Here is a 26,884-nt window from a genome sequence, read left to right as displayed (position 1 = left end):
AGAGAACTGTGCGTGAGATCTGAAGGGCTGAAGTAAAGCTGCAGATGTGAAGCTCTGAAAGCTGAGTGGGCACCAGGTGTCCCTGGAGGTTGTGAATACCATCACTACTCTGCTGTCTCGTCTTGCTGGGGAGGGGAAGAAATCGGAGCCATTGCTCGGCCACCTCCTACTGTCTCTCCTTCTCCTTCTCAGTCTGACTCACTGCTTCTTCTAGAAAGGACCTGCATTGTCAAGGTTGGAGGAAATGAGAGATAGAAGTTTGCCCTCATGGGTCTGGTATGTCCACCCTCTCATGTTCTAAACTTTCATTCTCCTCTGCTTTGGTCCAGCTTCTCTTTATAACAGCTAACCACAACTTCAGACTACCACCAGACAGAGAGGCAGCAGCCTCATCGAAATTTATTCACCAGCTGCCAGAACATCATAATGTCTATTCCCTATAATAAATCCCCTAGTCCTATAACCCCTCATCGTGGTTCCATTTCCCTTATTGACCACTGACTGGTACAGAATCAGGCCTAGGGAAGATATATGAACCGGACCCTATTCAAGGAACTGGTGATGAGTCTCTGGCTCAATTTCAGTGCCCATGCTCCAGTGTAGAAGCCCCCTTTAAATCCTGGCTAGCCCTGTGACTCACTTTTGACTAAAGGAATATGACACAAGTGATGCTCCATGACTTTGGAGGCTACATCATCAGAAAATTGCAGATTCTGCCTGGTTCCCCTGGAAAACTCACATGGGAAAAGGCAGACACCACGTAAGAAGTTTGGCTCCTCTGAGACTACAATACTGTGAGAATTCCCAGTGATTTTACTGGTGTTTGAAAAAGGTTAGATAAGGCAAACAATGCCCCTGATAGAATGGTTCCTGGGTGGACCTACTCTGGGGAAATGCAAACTGTAACACTGCATTCATCTGCGTGGGCAATGACCTCGTCTCCCCAGTTCCTCGTCTCTCTGTATCGTTTCTAGTATTGTGTTCAGTCTCTCCAATCCATCACACATCATTATAAGATGGATGTCTATTATGTCTGTTTGTACGTCTAAGATGACATACAAATGCCATAATTATTATGTCAACTTACTATTAAATATCTCGTCAAGGAGCCCCATTATACATGGGGATAAAGTCAAAAATCTTTCATCGATCTTGCATCCCCATTTTTCAATATCTTCCAGAATGAATTTCCCCACTCCAGCCAAAGTAATCTTTTTAATACACCTAGTATGTCATAGCATTATTGACACCATGGGTTTGGTTACCCTGCCCTCCCAATAAAGACTTACAATCTTTCTATTTACTTGCATGGATTGTACCCATCCTTCAACATGCAACAGAAATCCTACTTCCTCCATGAAGCTTTCTAGTTTCTCTCCTCTGACTTTCTGTTATATTATAAAAATCTTACTTTTTGGAATATTTTGATTCCCTAATTTATTTTAATTATACTGAGGAAAGGTACTGTGTGTTATTCATCTTCATACTTCTTCAAAGAAAAGCATTTGTTGGGCTGTTAATTTATTTTCCCAATTTTACCTTCTTCAAATAATGCGTGTTAAGAGAAAAGAAACCCCCAAACCACATGGAAGAGATCATACTGACAGCTTTCAATGAAATTTTCAGTAAAAGTATCACCAGCTCTGGTATTCACAGTCAAAAGAAGACTAAGGAGCAATTTTACCTAATCTTTAAAAGCATGAAAATCTCCTTTTAATTAAAAATATTATTAACTCCTCTCATGCTATTGATTGTATTTTTGACACAAGACAAAAGAAAAGCTACTCTGCATTCCATGTTTCTTTAAAATGAGTTTCTATTAATCCCGTAGCATGTGAATAAAATTAAAAATCATATCACAAATCTCTTGCTGCTGCTGCTAAGTCACTTTAGTCGTGTCCAACTCTGTGTGACCCCATAGATGGCAGCCCACCAGGCTCCCCTGTCCCTGGGATTCTCCAGGCAAGAACACTGGAGTGGGTTGCCATTTCCTTCTCCAATGCATGAAAGTGAAAAGGCAAAGTGAAGTCGCTCAGTCGTGTCCGACTCTTCGCGACCCCATGGACTGCAGCCTACCAAGCTCCTCCGCCCATGGGATTTTCCAGGCAAGAGTACTGGAGTGAGTTGCCATTGCCTTCTCCACACAAATCTCTTAGGTGTATGCTATTTAGTTAATAATTGACATAATGTAGATTTCTAAGGCACCTTGCAATAACCTAATGTCTTTTCCATTCTCCTATTCATCCCTTTAGGGGATTATTTTTGAATAATCATCACTGTTTAAATATCACTAGAAAAGTTCAGTTTGATTTGACAAGATCCCCACATGCTGAGAAACAGAAATAGTGGATTGATCATGTGAGTTAGAGTATGTCTATACAATTAATATTATGAGCACAAAAATATATTAAAAAGTATAATATTAACATAGGAAATTATTTTTATAATATTCCACAAAAATATGATGAACACGATACACAAAAATATGCATGGGAGAAATAGATTAAAGTGCTACACTTTCTTCGTATTTCTCAGTGACAGTATGGGTACTTATTTTTAATCCATATTTTTAAAGTTCTACTGTATAATGAATACACATTATGGTTTTACTGGGGAAAAAAATAATACATTTAATTTCTTAAAGGCTAGAAATGTTACTTAAACATTTTTTGCTTTGTGGTTCTACCAACATCAATAATCATAGTCCCCAAAACTACTCATTCATTCAGACCTAATTCACCATTAAAGAAAATGTACTCACTAATTGCACTGCTTTATCTATAAAGCAATAGTTTAAAAAGCTATATTACATACAGGATGTCAACCACCAGGGGCTTTTAGTTCTACATTCTGTGATTTTATGAGCAAGCCTGTGTTCCACCTAGCTGTAAGACTTGACAACTTTAAGGCTTTGATCATATTCCCTCTTTGCTTTCATGTTTCTAGCCTAAACCATCCTAATTTTCTTGAATCAATATTCATATAGAAACCCCTTGATCATTTTACTTATTGTTCTCTGGGACACTTCCAGCTCTATTTTGCCTGAGGAGTGGTGACCTGGAGAATGTATAGTATTCCAGCTCTTAGACAACTGAAAGATGATGTTGTCTGATTTGTTTCCAGTTTTATTCACATAAAAAATATGGGCACCACTGGGTTGGTGCCTTGAGGAGCAGACTACAATTTTCCCTAGGTTGCTTTCCTAGTTTATAACCAATACCTTGATGCCATCAGTTCTACACATTTTCCCTTTAAATATATCTCTTACCTCTATATATACATTAAATCTCATTTGTCAGTATTTTTACATTCACATAATTGAGGATTTATTCACAAGTTTATTCACAGGCACCTGACATCTCTTAGTCATAAGAGTGATATTAATTTCAGTGGAGATTCTATTATTCAGACAATTTACTAACATGCTATTAATAATAAAACCAAAACAAGCAATTGCTAGAGGATCTCCCCAGTATCATTCTTCGCTTAGAAAAGCACTTATTTATTCCTGCCCTTTGTCTCCTGTCTCTAAGTACTTAACTCACAATAAGAAAGAATCTTTCCCAGTGCCATAGTAGCTATCGAAAAAGTTTCCTCTGTCTTTTTGTCTTTTATCTAACAGTTTATTTTTATGTGTATTGAAGCAATCTGACCATGTATTACAGATTCTAGTAACTTAGGCATTCAGTGTGGGAGACCTGGGTTCAGTCCCTGGTTGGGAAGATCCCCTGGAGAAGGAAATGGCTATCCACTCCAGTATTCTGGCCTGGAGAATTCTATGGACTGTATAGTCCATGGGGTCAAGAATAGCTGGATGCAACTGAGCGACATTCACTTTCACTGAAAGTCAGTTTTTATGCTGTCCTACTAAAACTACTCAAATCCAAGGGACTCCAACTGGGACGCTTTCCCTGGCACTTTGCATTGGATTATTAGAAAGTATTTTCACCCATAACAGTGTTCTAAATCTCAGTGATTCTGGAATGAATTGGAACATTGGAAGTACAAGTACACTGGAACAAAATTCCTTCTCAACCTTTTTTTTACAAGCTGCTTTTGCCCTTTTTGAGGTTTACTTTTTTCTAAATGATAAAGTGTGAAGAGTGTCCAGGGTTTAGAAAAGACATAGATGTAAATATAGATATAGCTATAAAAAAATCAGAGGAAATACTTTTCCAAGTCAATATTCAATTTAATTCCATCAGGTCTATGATCAAAATAACCTCAATTCACCATGTGGCAAGAAGGGACAATCTAGTTCTACATCTCACTCTTTAAAAGTGAAGAGATATTCATATTTTAAAAAGTGAGTATTGACCATACACAAAAATTATCCTTAGATTTATCATAGATTTAATGTAAAATCCGAAACTATGGAATTTCTAAGTCAATCACAAGCAAAAAAATCTTTGTGAACTTGGATTAGGTGAAGATTTCTTAGGACACTAAAAGAAGTAAATATAAAAGAAGGAATTATTTTGGAATTTATTCAAACTTCTGTGCTTCAAAATATACTATCAAAAAAAAAGGGAAGACTCAAGCTGGGAGAAAATATTTGCAAAACAGATATTTGATAACATATCTAGAATACACTGAACTATTACAGTTCAATAGTAAAACAACTCAACTTTTAAAAATGAGCTGAATATTTCAACAGATGTCTCACCAAATAAAGATGGGAAACTAGCCCTAAAAAGATCCTCAACATCAGTATTTATTATAACCACAATAGGCTACCACTACTCTCTAAGATGACTGAGATTTCAAAAGACTAACTACACCAAGTATTGGCTTCTATGTAGATCAAGTGAAATTCTCACACACTATTGACGGAAATGAAAAATGGTACAGCCACTTTGGAAAATTGGTTGGAATTTTCTTATTCACTTAAATATACCTAACTTACCATGTGACCTCCAAAATCTCACTCCTAGATATTTACTGAAAAGACATAAAAACATATGTTGGTGATGGACAGGGAGGCCTGGCGTGCTGTGATTCATGGCGTCGCAAAGAGTCGGACACGACTGAGAAACTGAACTGAACTGAACTGACTTAGAGACTTAGGGCTTCCCGGGTCCCTCAGTGGTAAAGTATCTGCCTGCCAATTCAGGAGATGCGGGTTTGATCCCTGGATCAGGAAGATGCCCTGGAGTAGAAAATGACAACCCATTCCAGTATTCTTGCCTGGGAAATCCCACAAATAAAGGAGCCTAACAGGCTACAGTCCATGGGGTCACAAAAGAGTCGGACATGACTTCAGTTCAGTTCAGTTCAGTTCCGTTCAGTCGCTCAGTCGTGTCCAACTCTCCGCGACCCCATGAATCACAGCACGCCAGGCCTCCCTGTCCATCACCAACTCCTGGAGTTCACTCAAACTCATGTCCACAGAGTCGGTGATGCCATCCAGCCATCTCATTCTCTGTCATCCCCGTCTCCTCCTGCCCCCAACCTTTCCCAGCATCAGAGTCTTTTCCAGTGCGTCAACTCGTCGCATGAGGTGGCCAAAGTATTGGAGTTTCAGCTTTAGCATCAGTCCTTCCAATGAACACCCAGGATTGATCTCCTTTAGAATGGACTGGTTGGATCTCCTTGCAGTACAAGGGACTCTCAAGAGTCTTCTCCAGCACCACAGTTCAAAAGCATCAATTCTTCGGCGATCAGCTTCCTTCGCAGTCCAACTCTTACATCCATACATGACCACGGGAAAAACCATAGCCTTGACTTAGCAACCAAATAACAACAAAACACAGACACTTGTGCACAGATATTGTATTAGTCCGCCTAGGCTGTCATACGGAGAAGGCAATGGCAAGCCACTCCAGTACTCTTGCCTAGAAAACCCCATGGATGGAGGAGCCTGGTGGGCTGAAGTCCATGGGGTCGCTAAGGGTCGGATGCAACTGAGCGACTTCACTTTCACTTTTCACTTTCACACATTGGAGAAGGAAATGGCAACCCACTCCAGTGTTCTTGCCTGGAGAATCTCAGGGATGGGAGAGCCTTGTGGGCTTCCGTCTATGGGGTCACACAGAGTCAGACACGACTGAAGTGACTTAGCAGCAGCAGCAGCAGCAGGCTGTCATAACAAAACACCACAGGCTGGAAGGCCCACCAAACAGAAATATGGGATTTCCCTGGTCGTCTAGGGGCTAAGACTCCACACAGCCAATGCAGGTGGCACAGGACAGATCTCTGGTCAGAGAACTAGACCCCACATGCTGCAACTAAGACCAGAAGCACACAAGTAAATAAATATTTTTTTAAAGTAAAAACAAAAACCAGAAATCTGTTTCTCACAGTTCATGAAGCTGAGAAGTCCAAGATCGAGTTTCTGGTAAAGCAGGTTTCATCCTGAGGCCTCTTCTGACTTGGCAGCCATCATTTTGTTGTGTACTCACATGACCTCTTCTTCAGTGTGGGTAGTGGGTGGGGAGACGGTTGGGAACTCCATTTTTCATATAAGGACACCACCTGTATGGGTGGTGTTTAACCTTTATTGCTGCTCACAAGCCTTATCTCCAAATACAGTCACAGTGGGGAGTTAGAACTTCGACATATGAATCTAGGGGTGGGACAAACACATTAATGGAATATAACTATTTTATTTAAAAGAGTCAACCGCTAGTCACTCCATCATGTCTGACTCTTTGCAAACCCATGGACTGTATGTAGTCCACCTAGCTTCTCTGTCCATGGGATTCGCCAAGCAAGAATACTGGAGAGGGTAGTCATTCTCTTCTTCAGGGGATCTTCCTGATTCAGGGATTGAACCCAGGTCTCCTGCTTTGCAGGTAGATTCTTTACCATCTGAGCCACCAGGAAAGGCCAAAAGAGTCAAATATGAAAACAATTCAAATATCATTAACTGGTGAATGAAAAAGAAACTATGAAATATGGAATATTACTTGTATAAAAAGAAGCAAATTACTGACACATGCAAAAATATGGAGGAATCTCAAGAAAGAAGCCAGATCCTTAAGGCAAAACACTATGCAACTCTGTTCAGATGATATCCAAGAAACAGCAAAACTATATACAGTAATTAGATTAGTGGCAGTTAGGGATTTGTAGGGCTTCCCTGGTGGCTCAGGTGGTAAAGAATCTGCTTGCCAATGAAGGAGACCCGGATTTAATCCCTGGGTCAGGAAGAGGCCCTGGAGAAGGGAAAGACAACCCACTCCAATATTCTTGCCTGGAGAATTCCATGGACAAAGGAGCCTGGTGGGCTCCAGTCAATAGCAACTAACACTAACTAACTAGAGGCTACGTATGGAAGAAAGGGACTGACTAGAAAAGGGCATAAAGAACCTTTGGGGATGACAAAAATATTCTATATTTTTCCCTATGGTAGTGATACAATATATATTAATGTGTATAGTCACCAAAACCTAAACTATACATTTAAGGACATGACTTTTACTGTGTATAAATCAGACCTCAACAAACCTGGCTTCCACTTTCTAAAACATGGAAAATTGAGAACTCCAGGAAGCCTGTGTATCATCCTCACAGCCCTAAACCACCCCCAGAAAGGCAGGTTTAGAGGTATTGCTCCCTAGAGGATCACTGCCTTACTCAGCGTGCATGTGCCAGTTAACATGAAGCTGTCAGTCATACAGAGACGAACAACACTGTTCTCCAGAAACTCAGTCACTGCTAGAGCAGAATTACTACATCATTTCCATGTCTACCAAATAACTGTGGGCTATCATTTTCACCAAATCACAGAGTACCAACACAAAAATAAAATGCTTGCCGAATATTCCCCCTACCAGTTTTCCCCCTTATATTTTGGTTAAGGTAATATCAGTTCAGTTCAGTTGCTCAGTCATGTCCAACTATCTGCCATCCCATGTACTGCAGCATGCCAGGCTTCCCTGTCCATCACCGACTCCCAGAGCTTGCTCAAACTCATGTCCATCGCATCAGTGATGCCATCCAACCATCTCATCCTCTGTCATCCCCTTCTCCTCCTGCCCTCAGTCTTGCCTGGCATCAGGGTCTTTTCTAAGGAGTCAGTTATTCGCATCAAGTGACCAAAGTATTGGAGCTTCAGCTTTAGCATCAGTCCTTCCAACGAATATTCAAGACTGATTTCCTTTCGAACTTACTGGTTTGATCTTGCAGTCCAAGGAACTCTCAATAGTTTTCTCCAACACCACAGTTCAAAAACATCAATTCTTTGACACTCAGCTTTCTTTATGGTCCAACTCTCATATCCATACATGACTACTGGAAAAATCATAGCTTTGACTAGACGGACCTTTGTCAGCAAAGTGATGTCTCTACTATTAATATGCTGTCTAGGTTGGTCATAAATTTTCTTCCAAGGAGCGAGCGTCTTTTAATTTCATGGCTGCAGTCACCATCTGCAGTGATATTGGAGCCCAAGAAAATAAAGTATGTCACTGTTTCCATCATTTCCCCATCTATTTGCCATGAAGTGATGGAACAAGATGCCATGATCTTAGTTTTTTGAATGTTGACTTTAAAGCCAGTTTTTTCAATTTCCTCTTTCACTTTCATCAAGATGCTCTTCAGTTCCTCTTAGCTTCCTGCTATAACAGTGGTATCATCTCATATCTAAGGTTACTGATATTTCTCCCAGCAGGTAACTTAGCTGGCATTTAATATTCAGGGTTGCTGTGGACTCAGTTGTATCCTCTCCCCCAATTCATACGGTAAAGTCCTAACCCCTAATGTGATGATGTGCAGAGATGGGCGCTGTGGAAAGTAACTAGGTTTAGACGAGGTTGTAAGAACGAGGCCCTCATTGGTTTGGTATTGGTGCCCTTATAAGAAGAGACATCAGAGAGGGTGCTTCCTCTCACGCTCTACCACATAAGATCATAGTTAGAAGGTGGCCATCTGAAAGTCAGGATGAGAGCCTTCAACAGGAAACCAAATTGGTTCCCAGTCTCCAAGACTGTGAGAAATAAATTCCTATTGTTCACTGTTCAGTGTATTGTATTTTATTACAGTGGCCTGAGCTGCCTGCTGGAGCCCTTTGGCTTTTAGAGTTTCAATAACTGTAAGAAGACTTGGAGGGGCACTACAATGCTCAAACACCTTGACTCAAAGCCAGACCTTCTGTAGTGAGCATCAAATTACATTAGTAAATGTAGTGGAGTCAGCACACATTCTCATTAGGACAGCAGGCTAGAATTGTAAACATTAGAAATCATCAACCCCTGCCCAGCATGGAATAGAGAAATGGGAGGGATAGGGAGTGGGGGACAGAAATTTTATTGTGGATTCCACATTAGGCAATTCAAAAACACACGGGCTTTGCTGTTGTTGTTTAGTCGCTAGGTCATGTAGATTCTTTTGTGACCCTATGGCCTGTATATAGCCTGCCCAGCTCCTCTGTCCATGGGATTTCCCAGGCAAGAATACTGGAGTGGGTTGCCATTTCCTCCTCCAGGGGTCTCCCCAGGGATATAACACACATCTCCTTCATTGCAGGTAGATTCTTTATCACTGCACCACTAGGGAAGCCCTTTTTCAGTCTGGAAAATGTAGTTAATAAAACAAAGAAGCAAAAAATAAGCTTTCGTTTTAATAAGGAAAAATGGGATGAGAGATTAAAAGTTTTTCTATAAAGACATAAATAAATATTAACCAAAAGATCTAGAAAAAATTCAAACTTGGTGTTGCAGAAAAATCAACTCATTTATTTTTCTGTAATATCAGTTCTTGCTGATTATATCTTCTTCCACAGGTTTTGATATGGGCTTTGGAGAAAAGCAAACCTGAATTCCAATCCTGGCCCCTTCTCTTATAAGCTGTGTGATCCTGAGCAAGTTATTTCAACTCTAAACCTCAATTTACTCATCTATAAAATGGATGTAACAAGCAATCCCTACTTTTGCTTGTTACAAGCATTATGTTATGAGTTGTTGTGAGGATTAAATGCAGTAACATACACAAGAAATACTTATTTATAGTAGGTTAGTTAGTTCTTCATTCTCTTATAATGAAAGCTGATAGACATAAATAGTCACAGAGATACAATCAAAAAGCCAAAAGACCTTTGTCAAGTAAATACAAGCTAAAAACCATGCCCTAGCATCACCTCTTTCAGGTAATATTTAAGACAAGTGAATTCTTGAAGCCTAAGATCAAGGCACAGTTCCTATCATATGACATGCAAGTAACAAACATTTGTAGTAGGAGAAATTGTAGGGAAGTGATTTGGTTCAAAACGATGAGAAAAGTGAAGGAGTTTCAGGTTGCATGGGAGTACAAGAACCTTATCAAAGTATCTCAAACACCATCACTATGCCCTGTACACTTACCCTACATTTACTTCTGGACTGATGCTTATTACAACACTTTTAAAAAGGAAAAAGTAGGGGAATCTAGAGCCTATTGAGAAATCCTCCAAAACAAGAAGTTATTCAAGTTTCTAAAACAGTTGATTTGTATCCAGGAATGAGAAGTAATCCTTAATAATATTATAGAATATAATCATCATCCAAGTTCAAATTATATCTAATAGGACCTGCACATAATACAAAATTCAGCATCCATATAATCTCAACCAGCGGCACAAAGAAACTTCAGACAGTCTTCTAACTCTGAACTTTTGAGTCCAAAGGCCATGAAGACGGCTTCACTCTCTGTGAATGGTCAGCACTGCCCTCTAGTGGCAAATATGGTTAATCACAGTTCTGTCCTTCAGTGACCCCAAGGGGTAACACTCACACCACAGAAGGGCTTTTTAAGGAAAACAGTTCTTGATATTGTCAGCACTAAGTGCCCAGTGAGATCGTTTATAACGTTTTTTTTTCTTTTACCATGATTTGGGCTTACCTGGTGGCTCAGACGGTAAAGAATCCATCTGCAATGTCGGAGGCCTGGGTTCAATCCCCTGGGTCAGGAAGATCCCCTGGAGGAGGGCATGGCAACCCACTCCAGTATTCTTGCCTGGAGAATCCCATGGACAGAGGAGCCTGGTGGACTACAGTTCGTGGGGTTGCAAAGAGACAGAACTGAGTGACTAACACTTTCACTTTTACCATGATTAGTTCTCCCAGCTGACAATGGCACTCAGAAAGGGGTATCTTGTTGAGCTTGATAGAATAACTAAGAAGCAGAGGATAATGATTCTGACCTCTCAAAGATTTAGAACCTGGATCTATAACCTCAGGCCTCACACATACAGACTAAACAATGGAGATTCAATGATCTAACATATGCATCTGTTTATCTTATTTACAATGTTCCATGGGGAATGTGTAAAGACATTGGCCAGTCAGTTACAAACAGAGCTAGGAATTTCTCTGTGCACAGAAAAACAATCAGTCATTAGGTGAAAAAACAAAGAAACAAAAGACTATCTTCATTCTCTAGTAAATTGGAAATTAAGGACAAAATGATACATAAGTTTATTTTTATACTTCTAATAGAGCAATCAAACACACCGACAATTGTAAATTTAAAAAATAGAGGGAAGGAGGGAAAAATCAGAATAATGATAGAGAAAAAGATACATCAGGTACCTATAAAATTTAGGGTTTTCATTTTTTAAGGGGTAGGTAGTAGAAGTGACCTAAGAGATAAATTAGCATTCCAATACTATCATTTTAATGAGAGGGAGACAATGGGTCCAGAAATGTGACTTGACTCTTCTGAAGTCCCAGATCAGTAAGTGGAAAAGCTCAAAACCCCACTTCCATAGTTATTCCACCACATGGTGTGTCCTACCTTAATAAGAACTGAGCTTCTGTTCAACTTGAGCTTTAAGAGATATTTTAACTATAAAATTAACTGTTTTAAAGGAAATCATTTCTCCTATAGCTATACTTAGAGATATGCTCATTGAGTGAAATAGAATACATTCCAGTTCAGTTCAGTTCAGTTCAGTCGCTCAGTCGTGTCCAACTCTTTGTGACCCCATGAATCACAGCACACCAGGCCTCCCTGTCCACCACCAACTCCCACAGTTCACTCAAACTCATGTCCACAGAGTCGGTGATGCCATCCAGCCATCTCATTCTCTGTCGTCCCCGTCTCCTCCCGCCCCCCAAACTTTTCCAGCATCAGAGTCTTTTCCAATGAGTCAACTCGTCGCATGAGGTGGCCAAAGTATTGCAGTTTCAGCTTTAGCATCAGTCCTTCCAGTAAACCCAGGATTGATCTCCTTTAGAATGAACTGGTTGTATCTCCTTGCAGTACAAGGGACTCTCAAGAGTCTTCTCCAGCACCACCGTTCAAAAGCATCAATTCTTCGGCACTCAGCTTTCTTCACAGTCCAACTCTCACATCCATACATGACCACGGGAAAAACCATAGCCTTGACTAGACGGACTTTGGTTGGCAAAGTAATGTCTCTGCTTTTTAGTATGCTATCTAGGTTGGTCATACTTTGGCCACCTCATGTGACGAGCTGACTCACTGGAAAAGAGTCTGATGCTGAGAAGGATTGAGGGCAGGAGGAGAAGGGGAAACAGAGAATGAGATGGCTGGATGGCATCACCGACTTGATGGACATGAGTTTGAGTGAACTCCGGGAGTTGGTGATGGACAGGGAGGCCTGGCGTGCTGTGATTCATGGGGTCGCAAAGAGTCGGACACAACTGAACTGAACTGAGGTTGGTCATAACTTTCCTTCCAAAGAGTAAGCATCTTTTAATTTCATGGCTGCAATCAGCATCCGCAGTGATTTTGGAGCCCCCAAAAATAAAGTCTGACACTGTTTCCCCTGTTTCCCCATCTATTTCCCATGAAGTGATGGGACCAGATGCCATGATCTTTGTTTTCTGAATGTTGAGCTTCAAGCCAACCTTTTCACTCTAATCTTTCTCAAAATTCTCCAAGCCAGGCTTCAGCAATATGTGAACCATGAACTTCCAGATGTTCAAGCAGCTTTTAGAAAAGGCAGAGGCAGGAGAGATCAGATTGCCAACATCTGCTGGATCATGGAGAAAGCAAGAGAGTTCCAGAAAAACATCTATTTCTGCTTCACTGACTATGCCAAAGCCTTTGACTGTGTGGATCACAATAGACTGTGGAAAATTCTGAAAGAGATGGGAACACCAGACCACCTGACCTGCCTCTTGAGAAACCTGTAGGCAGGTCAGGAAGCAACAGTTAGAACTGGACATGGAACAACAGACTGGTTCCAAATAGGAAAACAAGTATGTCCAGGCTGTACATTGTCACTCTGCTTATTTAACTTCTATGCAGAGTACATCATGAGGAACGCTGGTCTGGAAGAAGCACAAGCTAGAATCAAAATTGCCGGGAGAAATATCAATAACCTCAGATATGCAGATGACACCACCCTTATGGCAGAATACATTTACCAATGCCTAAAACAAATGGATAAAGATGAAGGTGATCTATGGATTACTGGGTAATCTATGCTTGTATTTATTTCATTGTTTATATAAACATCAATTTCATTTACTTAAATTGTCTTATAATCACAAATTTTTCCAAATATACCTCATTTAAAGTACATTATTCTTCCCTTTCTTGGATTTAAGTTTCAGCCAAATTCAAGTTCTTTCTTACTGAGTTTCTCTCTTTTTCTTTCCTTTTTCTTTCCTTTTCCTTTCCACCCCAGGCAACAAAGCCAGATGGGCTATTTAATTCTATGTTCCTTGTATATCTAAAAGTGAGAAGAGGAAAGTTAGAATCTGTGGAAAATCCCTTTTCTTCAAGATTTCCACCTAGGGGTTTTAGATTGTTTGGATAAGTTTCAAATAAACATCTCTCTTCTTAGTGTAGTTGATGCATATTTCTTAGCCTCCAGAGGGGAACACTGATCTGCTAAAATTGTCATTTTTTCAGCTAAATTATAATTTGCTAATCCCTTAAGGCCATCTGACAGGCTTCATGGCTATTCTGACAGATTTCAATATAAATAAAGAATGGTGTAAATAAAATTGAGAAAAGTTTGAGGAACGTAAAACAGCACAGAATGACTGTATGACTCACCTAACACTCCTATTTACTTAATAAACTAGGAACATACGATGTTATATTATGCAATAAACTCTGTTGTTAAACTTAACTTTAGGGACTGGGCTATTATGATTAACTAAAAAGTAACATACAAGCATAAAAAAAACTTATTTTCTTAAGGTTTAGAAAATTGTAACTACAATCCTATATAAGTAACATATAATTTTAAAAATACATAATACAAAGCTCTTCTGAACATAAGTTTTTCATTTTTTGATGATTAAGGTTTTTCAGCATCTCAGTATTATTCTGTGAGTATCAATTATCATTGGACATGGACTCAAATTTTGGTGAGAATAAGTTTTGATTAACAGAATATTGGACAAATAACTATCAAACTTGATAAGTTTAGACCATTGGCTCCCACTGGGACTTTCATTTGTAAGTCAGAACTTTCACTTGCAAGTCAGTTATTCAAAGTGGTGAAATAGGACATCAAATGTGGCTTTGCGAGAGAGCCTGAAACTACCTAGCCACATTTTCCCAGCAATTTTCTGAATGAAATTTCCTATTTTTGACAGTGCTTTCACTCTAGAAAGCTATCCAAAGGACATTATGAGGCAAACAAACATAGAAATATGTGTAAGGATCATTTCAGTATTATTTAGGATGCAAAAAAAATTGGATGAAGTTATATGTTCAACATAGGGGAATGGTTAAAAACATTAGTTAGTGCGGAGCCATATAATGAACTATTCTGGGGCCATTACAAATTATGTTTCATGAAGTTTAAATAACATAAGACTAATAATGTAATGTTAGCAAAAAAAGAAAAAAGAAAAGTCTATATTCAAATCTAAAGTTATTTTATTGAGAAATGCATATAAAACAATCTTAGAAAAAATATGCCAAAATATTAACCATCATTTTCATGGCAGTGAATTTTTGACGATTTTGATGTTCCTCTTCAGAAGGTTATTTCCTCAAGACATTGGGGGCAGAAAAAGAATAAATATGATCATGCTTTATTTATTTCTACATCACTATACTCATTTCTTCAACCAAAATACAGCATATATGTTTCATTCCTTTCTTTTTTACTCTCTCAGCATGCATCCCACGCCAGACTGCAAGGACACACAATAGGAAGAAAGCTGTAGCATACATAACTCTTTACAGATTTTACATTCCATTCATTCTTAATTTGACCCTAACAATCTCAAGAGGAGAAAAGATATAGGTACTTAGACATTTTAAATTTTTCTGTTATTAATATAGACCTTTTAGTATTTTAGTGTTTAAACCAAGAGTTATTAAAAGAAAGGTTATTATTAGAGTATCTAGCACTAGGAGGGGAGAAGGCAGTGGCACCCCACTCCAGTACTCTTGCCTGGAAAATCCCATGGGTGGAGGAGCCTGGTAGGCTGTGGTCCATGGGGTCGCGAAGAGTCGGACACGACTGAGCGACTTCACTTTCATGCATTGGAGAAGGAAATGGCAGCCCACTCCAGTGTTCTTGCCTGGAGAATCCCAGAGACGGCGGAGCCTGGTGGGCTGCCGTCTCTGGGGTCGCACAGAGTCGGACACGACTGAAGTGACTTAGCAGCAGCAGCACTAGGAGAGTCCTAAGTTAAAATCTTAGTTACTCCACTGAGACAAACTGGATCCCAACTCAAATGTCACCTTTTCAGAGAGGTGCTCCCTGGTCTCCCCCGCTCCCATTATGTTACCTCCCAGCCAGTCTATCCCTTTATCTTGTGCTGTCTTCATAAATGTAACAATATCGAAAATTATTTGTGCACTCGTTACTTGTTTAGTGCTAGTTATCACCTGACCACAACTACTCCCAAGAATTTAACTCTATGGATGCAAAAATCCTGTTCCCTCATCACCCGCTAGTGCCTGCTCCCCAAACCTAGAACAGTGTCTGAGGAGGCATTTGACAAATATGTGCTGAAAAATGAATGAGTGAGCAATAACCTCTCTCAATTTTTCCTTTCCTGTAAAATAGGGTAATCACACCTATTTATCTGGGTTAAGTCACTTCAGTCGTGTCCGACTCTTTGCGACCCCATGGACTATATAGCCTGCCAGGTTCTTCTGTCCATGGGATTCTCCAGGCAAGAATACTGGAGTGGGTTGCCATGCCCTCCTCCAGGGGATCTTCCCGACCCAGGGACTGAAACTGCATCTCCTACAACTCCTGCACTGCAGGCTGATTCTTTACCTCTGAGCTAATGGGGAAACCCTTTATCATAAAGACTAAATTAAACACAGGAGAAAAATTCATATCTTAAACGTCACTTTTAAAAATCCTCTGTTTATGATCTCATGGCGGCGGGGAAGGCAGGGCTGTTGTTCAGTTTTTGCCATATCATGATAATCATATCAGCATTATATTCCAACAGCTTCCCAGGAATTTTTTCAAAGAGATAAGCTCACATCATATTCATTACTTAGTATATCTATTAAATAACACTAATTAAAACCTTAGGAACCATGTGCACAAGCAACAACATCGGTGCTGGCTCTAACCACTCAATACCTAGACCATGTGACCCCTGTAGAGAAGCAGAAGCCAGATAAGCCGCTCTAGGCTGTTGAGATCATGGCTGACAGTACTCTAAGTGCTAAGAGAAATGAATCACAAAACACCCAATAATCCATTGTTTCTTGAGGACTTATCTGTCCTCAAGGTCACTCTTGGCGAAGTACTAATAAATGGAACAAGTGTACAGTCCAGCAAATGTGTAAGTTATTTCCTTTATTACCTTAAAATGATACTTGTTCATGAAGAATATAAAGGCCATGTTCTGACTTTGATGATTTGTGGGTCCCAAGAAGATTTAGAATTTTATAACTCATAATGTAGTCACCTCTTTTAGCCCTAGGGAGGCAAACGCAACTACCCTAAGACACAGAGCCACTAAGTGGCTAAGTCACAGATTCTATTTCATTCAGCTAAACTTCAGTACTATTAATTGAGTGCAAGATAGGAAAGTACAGAGTGTTAGACATCTTTGCAATATAGTTCATTGAGCTACTGATTGGTTAGTTGGTAGGTTGAATGAAATTTCCAGCTGTCTCTGATTTACCCAAGCTTGAAAACAGAAATAATGACAATTGTACTTAACATAACAAAACAAAACTTGGTGCCTCCTGGAACCTTACTCTATGAACTAATTTTAATATAGTGCCCACATTTTTCATCCTAAATATTTTGTACAAAATAACATAAATACTCCTTGATACCCTGGCTTCATCTACTTCACTAAAATATCTTTATTGAAAATCCATGCTGTAAATCTTTTTGCTTTGGCCTGAATTTCAAGCTGAATATGTATTATTTGACTTGACTTTCTGCTAAATTATATTTAAACTCTTTCTCTGTTAGACTATGTTAATTCCAAATGAATTTTGAAAAAGTATCTGATATTCGTGGTATGTATGGCTACTGACAAAACAGAAAAGCATATAGAAGGCTTGTTACACATCTAGAGAAGATGAATTCTTTTCAATACAGGAAGAAGCACTCTACACTATATGCTAGCTTTCCTTTTTGACAAACACCATGTGCTACCATGTAAAACAATAAAATAAAAGCAAAAAATTCAGTACTGTTTATAGTTTGACTTCTTGTTGTATGGGCATAATACTATAAGTGACAGCATTTTTTTTTTTTGTAGGAAACTCATGGCTATACAGAATATAAACATCCCCAAAATATGTTGCTTATAGTATTATACAATGAAGTTTGAAGACTATAACAAAAAGTCAAACTTGACTCTAACTTTAGTGTTAGTATTTCTACTGAACTCTTTTATCAGATAAACTATAAATATATAATATAAAAATTAATCTTTTGATAGACCATTTAATTAAGCCAGAATATTCCATCCTCTAATCATCTGGATACATTAAGAAATTACTGAAACACAAAACCATCAAATGTACATTCTTTCTTTTTAAACTGAAGTATAAATTAAATTCAGGTGTACAGCAAAGTAATTTAATTATAAATTTTCTTTTCATATTATTTTCCATTACAAATTATTAAAAGATATTGAATATAGTACCCTGTGCTATATAGTAAGTCCTTGTTGCTTATTTACTTTATAGAGAGTAGTCTGTATCTATTAATTTCATAGTCCTAACTTATGCGTCCTTTCCTTTTCTCTCCCCTTTAGTTGTCTGTGAATCACTTCCTGTTCTGTATATATTAATAGATTCATTTGTATTGTTTTTTAGATCCACATATAAGCGATGTCATATAATATTTGTCCTTCTCAGTTTGAATACTTCGCTTAGTATGATATTCTTTAAGTCTATTCACGTTGCTGCAAATGGAAGTATTTCATTCTTTTCAATGGCTGAGTAACAGTCCACATCTTCGTAAAGTCATCTGTTGATGGGCACTTGGGCTGTTTCCATGTCTTGGCTGTTGTAAATAGTGCTGCAATGAACATTGGGGTGCATGTCTTTCCAAATTAGAGTTTTCCTTAGTGGCTATACCAATTTACACTCTCACCAACAGTGTAGGAGGCTTCTCTTTTTTCCATACTGTCTCCAGCATTTATTATTTGTAGACTTGCTGATGATGGACATTCTGACTGCTGTGAGGAGATACTTCGCTGTTGTTTTGATTTGCATAATTAGTGATGCTGAGCATCATTTCATGTGTCTGCTGACTCTTTGTATTTCTTTGAAGAAATGTCATTCTTTTATTTCTAACAAAGAGGCAAGTTTTTAAGTTGCTTCAACTCAACAATTATTTTTGAGTCCCAAGTACATGTTCAATTTGTTCTAGGGGAAAAATGTTGATTACTGAAGACCATTCTTAGAACATCCAGTATGGGGGATATCCTGAGCTATTTGGTGGCTGTTCGAAATGTAGTCATTTTCCATATCAGTCAGTATCTCTTCAAGCAAAAGTCAGAATTCACACTTGAATCAATTTGAAATGAAATTCACAGTGGTGGAGGCTTTACAAAAACTTTATTGTATTAAAATTTTATTATACATTCTAATTTGATTATTCTGTGAAATATTTTTCCAATTATGTAACATGATAAAAGATAGCATTTTATTGGTAGGTCCCACTCCTAGCCTCAGTATTAGATGACACTGAGCAGCTGAGGTGGTCTATGGCTTTCAGTAAAGACCATCATACCATTCCAGCAGGAACTGACTTCAAAAAAAGTTTGCTCGCAGGTCACTCCATACTGTTTTCTCATGTTGGAAGATACTTAAACATCAGCCAGTTAGGAAACGGGCTTAAGGCTGCACTAACTATCACACCTATTTGGAATTTTGCACTAAATGTAGCATCTCTGTCTGTGTATACATTTGTTTTCGCTTTCCTCCTAGGAATTTTTATCACACTCCTTTATAGACACTCCTTTTATCTTATTTACCCATGTATCCCATTAAATCCTAAAACACTGATTTGCAGAATGCACTCAATAAATACTTTGTGAATAAAAAATAAATTATGAAATAAGACAAATAGATTACTACTGAGAAACATTTTTATAACAGTATTCTGAAACTTAGTGGCATAAAAGAACCATTTATTTAGCTTATGATTCTGATGGTTACAGTTTATGATGGACTCAGCTGAGAGGTCTTTGCTGGCACAGCCATATGCAGCCTACTGTCAAGTCTATTGAGAACTGTGTGCTCTAGGGAAACCTCAGCTGGGACAATCCATTTCTGAACCACCTAGCCTCACATCCTCCAGAATAGACTTTGTTCTCATGCAGTACAGGGTTCCAAGAGACAGAGAGCAGAATCATGTAAGGCCACTGGAAGTCTAGGCTCAGGACTGGGTTACAGTCATTTCCACAGCTTTCTATTGGCTGAAAAAAGTCATGAGACCCACCCAGATTCAAAGGATAGGAAAACAGACTCCACCTCTTAATAGAGGGGGCTGAAAAGTTTTATTGCAAAGGTTATGTATACAGGGAAGGGTAAAGATTTAGGTACATTTTTGCAATCAATTTATTGATTGCTTCACTTACAAACATCTATCACAGAAATGGTATAGAGTTCCCAGAGTGAATTATTACCTTTCTAGAACTTCTGAAAGAAGTTAACTTTCCCATTGTTTCTGTGTCCTTAGGAAAGTTTTTTTCCCCCCTGTTTTGTGGTTAGCACCATTAGTATCTTAAATCAATACATTTTTTTTCATTAAGTATTTATTGAGCAAAAACCATGTTCAAGGCACCATGTTAAGTGGTGGGGATACTAACAAGATGTCTCCTTTCAGAATCCAGCAGACGAAAAAATACAGAAAAGTAATTACAACAAACTATTCTCTTAGTGCTCTCGAAGCATACAAATAAAGAAAACTGACCCTGAGCCACAAATGGTTTCTGAAAAGCAGCAGTGGTAAACAATCTTTGTCAGCAGGTCAGAGTTTACCTGGTAATAGCCTGCCAATGCAAGAGACACAGGAGACACAGGTTCAATCTTGAGGCCAGGAAGATCCCCTGGAGGAGGAAATGGCAACCCACCCCAGTATTCTTGCCTGGAGAATCCCATGGACAGATTCCCATGTAGGACTGGCAGGCTACAGTCCATGGGGTTGCAAGACAGTCAGGCATGGTTGAGCGACTGAGCATCACACATGCAGAGTTCACCTAGAAAAAACAACTGAAAACTCCCTCGTGGCATCAGCAAAGGCTCAAGCTGGGAATAGCATGACAGTTCTGGGACCAGGAAGTGGCTCAGATTGGAGGTAAAACACAGTCAGTGAACTAGAGTGTAAGAAGATAAAGATAAATGATAAAGCAGAGCCAGATGACAAACAATGTGAAACATTCTCCTCAGCCTTTTGATTATCTTCTAGTTAATGAAGAAAAGTCTTTGAATGACTTTCAGCAAGGAAGCCATATGGTCAGTTTTGCATGTTGCAGAAGAAATTTCAACAGCAGTGACAGCTTAAGAAAGAGGGTCAAGAATGAAAGATAAGCTTAGAACACTAGGTTCTGGAGGGCACATATGGCTCAGATGAAGATGCAACTCTATTCAGAAAGCAGAGTTTAGCTCCATTTAACAGTGTAGGGAGCAGGAGACGCAATAACTACACGAAGAAATAAAAATGACTGGTCTTGAACAGTTGGTCTCTCTTTCTACTGATAATATCACAAAAGAAACTTCAGTTAGTTGCTCACAACGCAGGGTCTTAAGTTAGTTGGAGCAAAGGTGGAAGCCATAGCTTTTCTTGCTAGAAAGAATATGAAGTCCCCTTTCTAGAGTTATTCTTCTCCAGGATCAGCTCAATGGTAGGAAGACAGATGATGAAGCCCAGGGGCTAGATTTTCTTTCTGCCTAGCATTCCTCACTTCCATGAAAGGCATAATTATTCCTTCTGGAGATTCCTATGTTCAAGGACTGTTCCTTAGACTGTGCTTGAAAGAAGCAAAGGCTCAGTATGATTGCATGCTCATCCAGTCACTGGAGAGGAGGTGAAGACCACAGCCAGGTTGTACAAGGAGGACAGAGAGAGAGATTCTTCATGGTTTGCATCTACCTACTCTTCAAGACTCATCTGAACCATGTTTGCACATTTTCCTGAATATTCCACTCTGCTTCTTGAACAAGCCCTGACTGCCCATGCTGCTCTCCATGCCTGAAAAGCTCTCCTTCCCACCCCTTTACCCAGTGACTTCCATTCTGCTTCAAAGACTGTAACTAAAACTATCCTCTCCTGACCCCAAACTATATGAAATTTGTTCTTATGCACTTTCTTAGGACAACATTCTCTCCCTTCAGAGAACTGACCTCCGTTTCTACAACTGTGCAACTCCTTGACTGAGCCCCGTCTTTCTGCTTCCCTCATGGTTCATATGGTAAAGAATCTGCCTGCAATGTGGGAGACCTGGGTTTGATCCCTGGGTCAGGAAGATCGTCTAGAGAAGGGAATGGCAATCCATTCCGGTATTCTTGCTGGAGAATTCCATGGACAGAGGAGCCTGCTGGGCGATAGTCCATGGGGTAGCAAAGAGTCAGACATGACTTGAGACCAACACACACACACACATCTCTCTGACAGACTAAGGGCTTCACGAGGGCAGGCTGACTCTGGTTTTGCTCTCCATGGTATTCCTGTTGTCTCACAGGGACTTCCCTGGTGGCCTCCTGCAATGCAGGAGACGCAGGTTCCATCCCTGGGTCAGGAAGACCCCCTGCAGAGGGGAATGGCTACCCGCTCCAGAATTCTTGCTTGGAGAATCCCATGGACAGATGAGCCTGGCAGGCTACAGTCCATAGGGTCACAAAGACTAGGACACAACTGAGCGACTAAGACTCTCACTTCCACTTTCTTTCACCAGTACTTACCTCATGGCAGGTACTCACCACATCTGGGTTGATTCATGAGCGAATGCATGAACTGAGTAATTAATTGTGGGGATTTATTAAGAAGAAGGAAAGTTATTGCAATATTTCTAAATAAAGCACATTCAATATTTTAAGAGTGGGAAATTGGATGCTCTCATTCTAGAGGACAGATATGACTTTAAACAAGTTTTCTCCTGTGCTTCTTCCCAATCTTTGTTTACAAAGGGGCCAACAGATCACCCAGAAGGAGACTGCATAGCTCTTTCTCAATGATCACCTAGGCTCAGGCTCCAGCTTCTCCTGAATCAGTGCCAGCTGTGGTGGTGGCTTTTGAGATGCACAAGGCTTTCCTATGAGGTCATTACTGATGGAAACTATCAACACCTCTGCCCCTTGGGGAGGGTAAGAAGTCAGCTCCATTCAAACAAGCATTCCTCAGGCTCCTGCCTTGGAAACACTCTCCTGCTCCTACTGCAGATGTTTTAGTTTGAGGAACAGGATAAAGGATGACACTGAAGGGTGAGAACCAGAAGATATCCAATACAGCTCCACTGGGAAAGGAATCATGGAAGAGTTTCCATGTGTCTTAATACTATCCTTTTTTATCATCCCCTCCACTTAATTTGGTCAATCAATGAGATGCTATTCCAACTAGGTGCCCGTGTATAAAATGGAAATTACTAGATTGTAATTTTTTTTTTAGCCTGCTAATGCTACAATACCCGTTTTTAAGACTAGTTTATTTAACAAAACAGCCACTGTGTAGTTCTAGATATTCTTGTACTATGTGTCAGTACAGACTAAGTATAAGCAAATGGAGCTATACACCGAAATTATCAGATAATACAAAATGTATAGGTGAGAAGGGGAGAATTCATTATGGGAAATGTGAGCAAGGAACAGGTTACTTTGGTTATTTGGCTATTTGATTTCCTCAGTGGGAATTTTATAATGGTCTGCCAACACATGCCTTCCAATAAATAATTATAAAGGAGATACCTGGCTTCATTCAACAAACAGTTCCTGCACTTCCACTGTGTAGCAGGAGCCAGATCTGAAATGGTATAAAGCATTCCTGATCATAAGGATTTTCCAGCCCAGCTGTGTTGTCTGTCAAATGCTAGATGAGATGATGGCTGCATGGGCAAGAAAAGGGCAAAGAAGATGATGTATTACTTGAAATCGTAATAACAAATTGTGTTTGGCAAAGAAATTCCAAGAATATTAACATAATTGGAGTGTTTATGAGAAGGAAAAGGTTCATATTACTGCAGGCAATTTTCAAGAAACGAAAAAGAAAAGCTGGCATTTTGGGGAATGTAGACTCTTAGAACTATTTGGAGGAACCCTTTGAAGTTTTGGTGAGGGGAGTTCTGGTTAATGTTTCCATAGCACAGGTTACAAGACAGCATCAGGGAAACTAACACCTCAACCACTCTTCAAAGCTAACTGCCCAGAGAGCAGCCCATAACCCAGGTAAGAACTGAAAACACTCTGGGGCCTGAAAATGCAAGAATCAAATAGATACTCATGGATAGAAACTTAAATCTTGACAGTTAATATTTTCAGACAGCACAGCCATATACAAATGTAATGCTATTGCCTACTCTAAGGGATAAAAACATACGTGAATGGACAGTGGAAGAGAGCCTGTGAATGCATAAAGAAGAGAAAACTCAGGAGGAAAATCTTACCACAGGGACAGACCTGCTGTGCAAAAGCTCATTCAGCAAGAACTGCCCAGACCTTCATTTCAAACTTTATCAGAAGCCACTGGTCCCAGAGTATCACTGGCGCCTACTGAATTTTCACCAGGGACTTAACAGAAAACATCTGTTCTCTTACTTAAAAGTGAATCCATTGATTAAATCAACGTTTGCCTTCTTTCTTCTATTAGAAGCACAGCTATTTCTCTTTTTCTTCTCTCCCAATTCCTTTAATAATTTACTTCTGCTTGCAAGTTAAAATCTGGGATAGAGGTGTGTCGCCTTCTGAGCTTACATGGAGGAATTTACTGCAGGTCAAATTGAGATGATGTCGGAAATCCGTGGATGTAAACAATTTGGTAAAGTAATGTTTCATATGTAAATTAAAGCTTATATAACTACTAAAAATGACCTTGAGCAGCACATACACTGTGTGTGTGTGTGTGTGTGTGTGTGTGCACAAATACACCCTGACTGCCTTGAGAAGACCTTGACCATGATATTGAAATTTTATTTTGAAATTTGACCTCTTTGTTTAAACTCATTCATAGTTTTTGCAAAGGAGATTCCATAAGTAGATTAGGTCTGTTTTAACTCAAGAGTTTTTAACTTGAAAAATGGAATCTTTGTTATGAAATTTCTGTGGTTGAATCTCACATTGCCTCATATATTTTTCTGAGTCAACAGGATGACTCTTCTATATCAGCACCCACTAAACAACAGGATCCATATGAAGCAGTACCTCAAGGAAGGAGAATAAAAATGGCAGCCAACTGTACAGCACAGATACAGTCATTCCCCAAATGGATTCTTGTCTGACATCGACAACATGCCAAGTGCTATTCTAGGCCCAGGGGATGCATGGATAAATGGAACAGTGTTTGCTATGAAGGGTTTCATGATCGAAGACAGAAGAGAAACAAACCTCTGGTCACAGTGTCCTGAGATATATACTGTGCTGAGGGATATATAAAGTGACATGAGATAACAGGGCCCGGAGGGAGTAACTCTGCCTTCAGAGAAAGTGGAGGGGGACTCGGGGAAGAGTCCACAGACTTGAGCAAGGCCTCAAGAAGGATAAGCTCTACTGCTCACGTAGTTCTCTGACATATTTCTATGAACTTGGCAAGTCATTTCACTGCTGTTCTTCAGATTCTTTAGCAACTAGTCAAGACTACTCATAGCAAGCCATGTGTTTAAAAGACATGTAGGGAAACGTGTAGCTCTCAGGTCTGATACACGTGAACTTGAGGGTTAGGGCGAGAATGAAAGGAGTGAGAAGAGTAATAAAATACAGGAAGATGACACGCTCAGGAGAGAAACAGAAAAGAAACTGCTCCACACGCCATTTTACGTCTTCTTCCCTTTGCCATCTTGGGGATTTATAGGTAGCAGCAAAACCACTGAATAGGAAAATTAAATAATATAAATAGTTGTTATAATCAAACTTCTGATCTTTATCCATCAACAGGGCACATAATAAACACAATGTTTTAAAAGGAGAAAATTATTTTGACATTAAGGCTCAGAAAAGTACACATTATATAATAACATGTTACATATATTACATATTATTATATTGCTTTACATATTATACCAGCATGTGGCAGACATAGGCAGGAAATACTAGGTTAGCAAGCAGACAAGAAGGTCAACCAGAGGCCTCTGTTGAAACTTAGTGAATGATACTTAACTCATATTGTGGGGATAAACTGAAAGATGTATATAAAACACATTAAACATTACCTGGCACAGAAATAGCATGCGGGAAATAATTGTTTTCACTGTTGTCATCTACCACTACTTACAAATATAGCTCTTAAGAAGGGAAAAATCCCTGTCCAACATTATCATCATCTGTAGAGTCAAACTGAGATGGCTGGGCTTCGCAGGTGGCACTAGTGGTAAAGAACTCACCTGCCAATGCAGGAAACAAAAGAGATGCAGATTGGATCCCTGAGACAGGAAAATCCCCTGGAGAAGGGCACAGCAACCCACTCCAGTATTCTTGCCTGGATAATCCCAGGGATAAAGGAGCCAGGCGGGCTACTGTCCAGAGGGTCACAAAGAAGTAGACATTACTGAAGTGACTTAGCTTATGAAGCACACAGAAGCAAACTGAGATGATTTTCTTCTTTTCAAGATGCTAGGAAGAAAACAAATATAAGAACTTTGCTGGGGCTGCCTCACTATTCCTATTGCCCCAAAGCAGATGATAACAATGTGTCACTCTCAGGAGGCCCAAAACCTGGCAACATCTATCAGTAGATGTCTGATAATAAAAAAATAAATAAATAAAGAACAAGAACAACTTAGAAATTCTCCAAGAGAAACCCCGTAAGGGAAAACATAAAGACGAAAAACAAGGGAACACATATGAAAGTTATCAACCGCTGTACCTATGGCTACACATTGGCCAACTGTTAGGAGCACTGGTACTGAAGGGTAACACATCAGTAATGATTCCTGCCCAGAAATAATAGAGAACACAATGCAGAGACATACTGGCTTAATTTGCTAAAAGATCTTGGAACTCAAAACAGGAAAAAAAAAAAAATAACCGTTTCCCTCACTGGAATGCCCCCAAACTAGTCTGTGGTAAATATACCACCACCCTGGCATCTATCACAGAACCTTTGGTCATCTCTGCAGGGTGTGGGCTGACACTTGATATGAGCACAGCGAAACAGGACAGAGAAACGGAAACAAAAGGAATTTTGTTTTTCACATCAGCATCTGAGATGGAAGATCCAGACCAAGAATGAGATAAAGTATTATAATCCGACAAAGTAATCTCAAAGCTTGGGATGCCATCAAAGCCAGCACAGTAGAAAAGGAATTTCAGATACATAATTCATACATGGAACTGGAAATAACAACAACAACAACAAAAAACTGGTCACAGCCTTTGAAAAGAA

The sequence above is a fragment of the Moschus berezovskii genome, chromosome 5, assembly GCF_049115385.1.
Source record: "Moschus berezovskii isolate FMDL1 chromosome 5, NW_MosBer_1.0, whole genome shotgun sequence".
NCBI classification, from domain to species: domain Eukaryota; kingdom Metazoa; phylum Chordata; class Mammalia; order Artiodactyla; family Moschidae; genus Moschus; species Moschus berezovskii.
Note: the sequence above shows the minus strand (reverse complement) of the source record.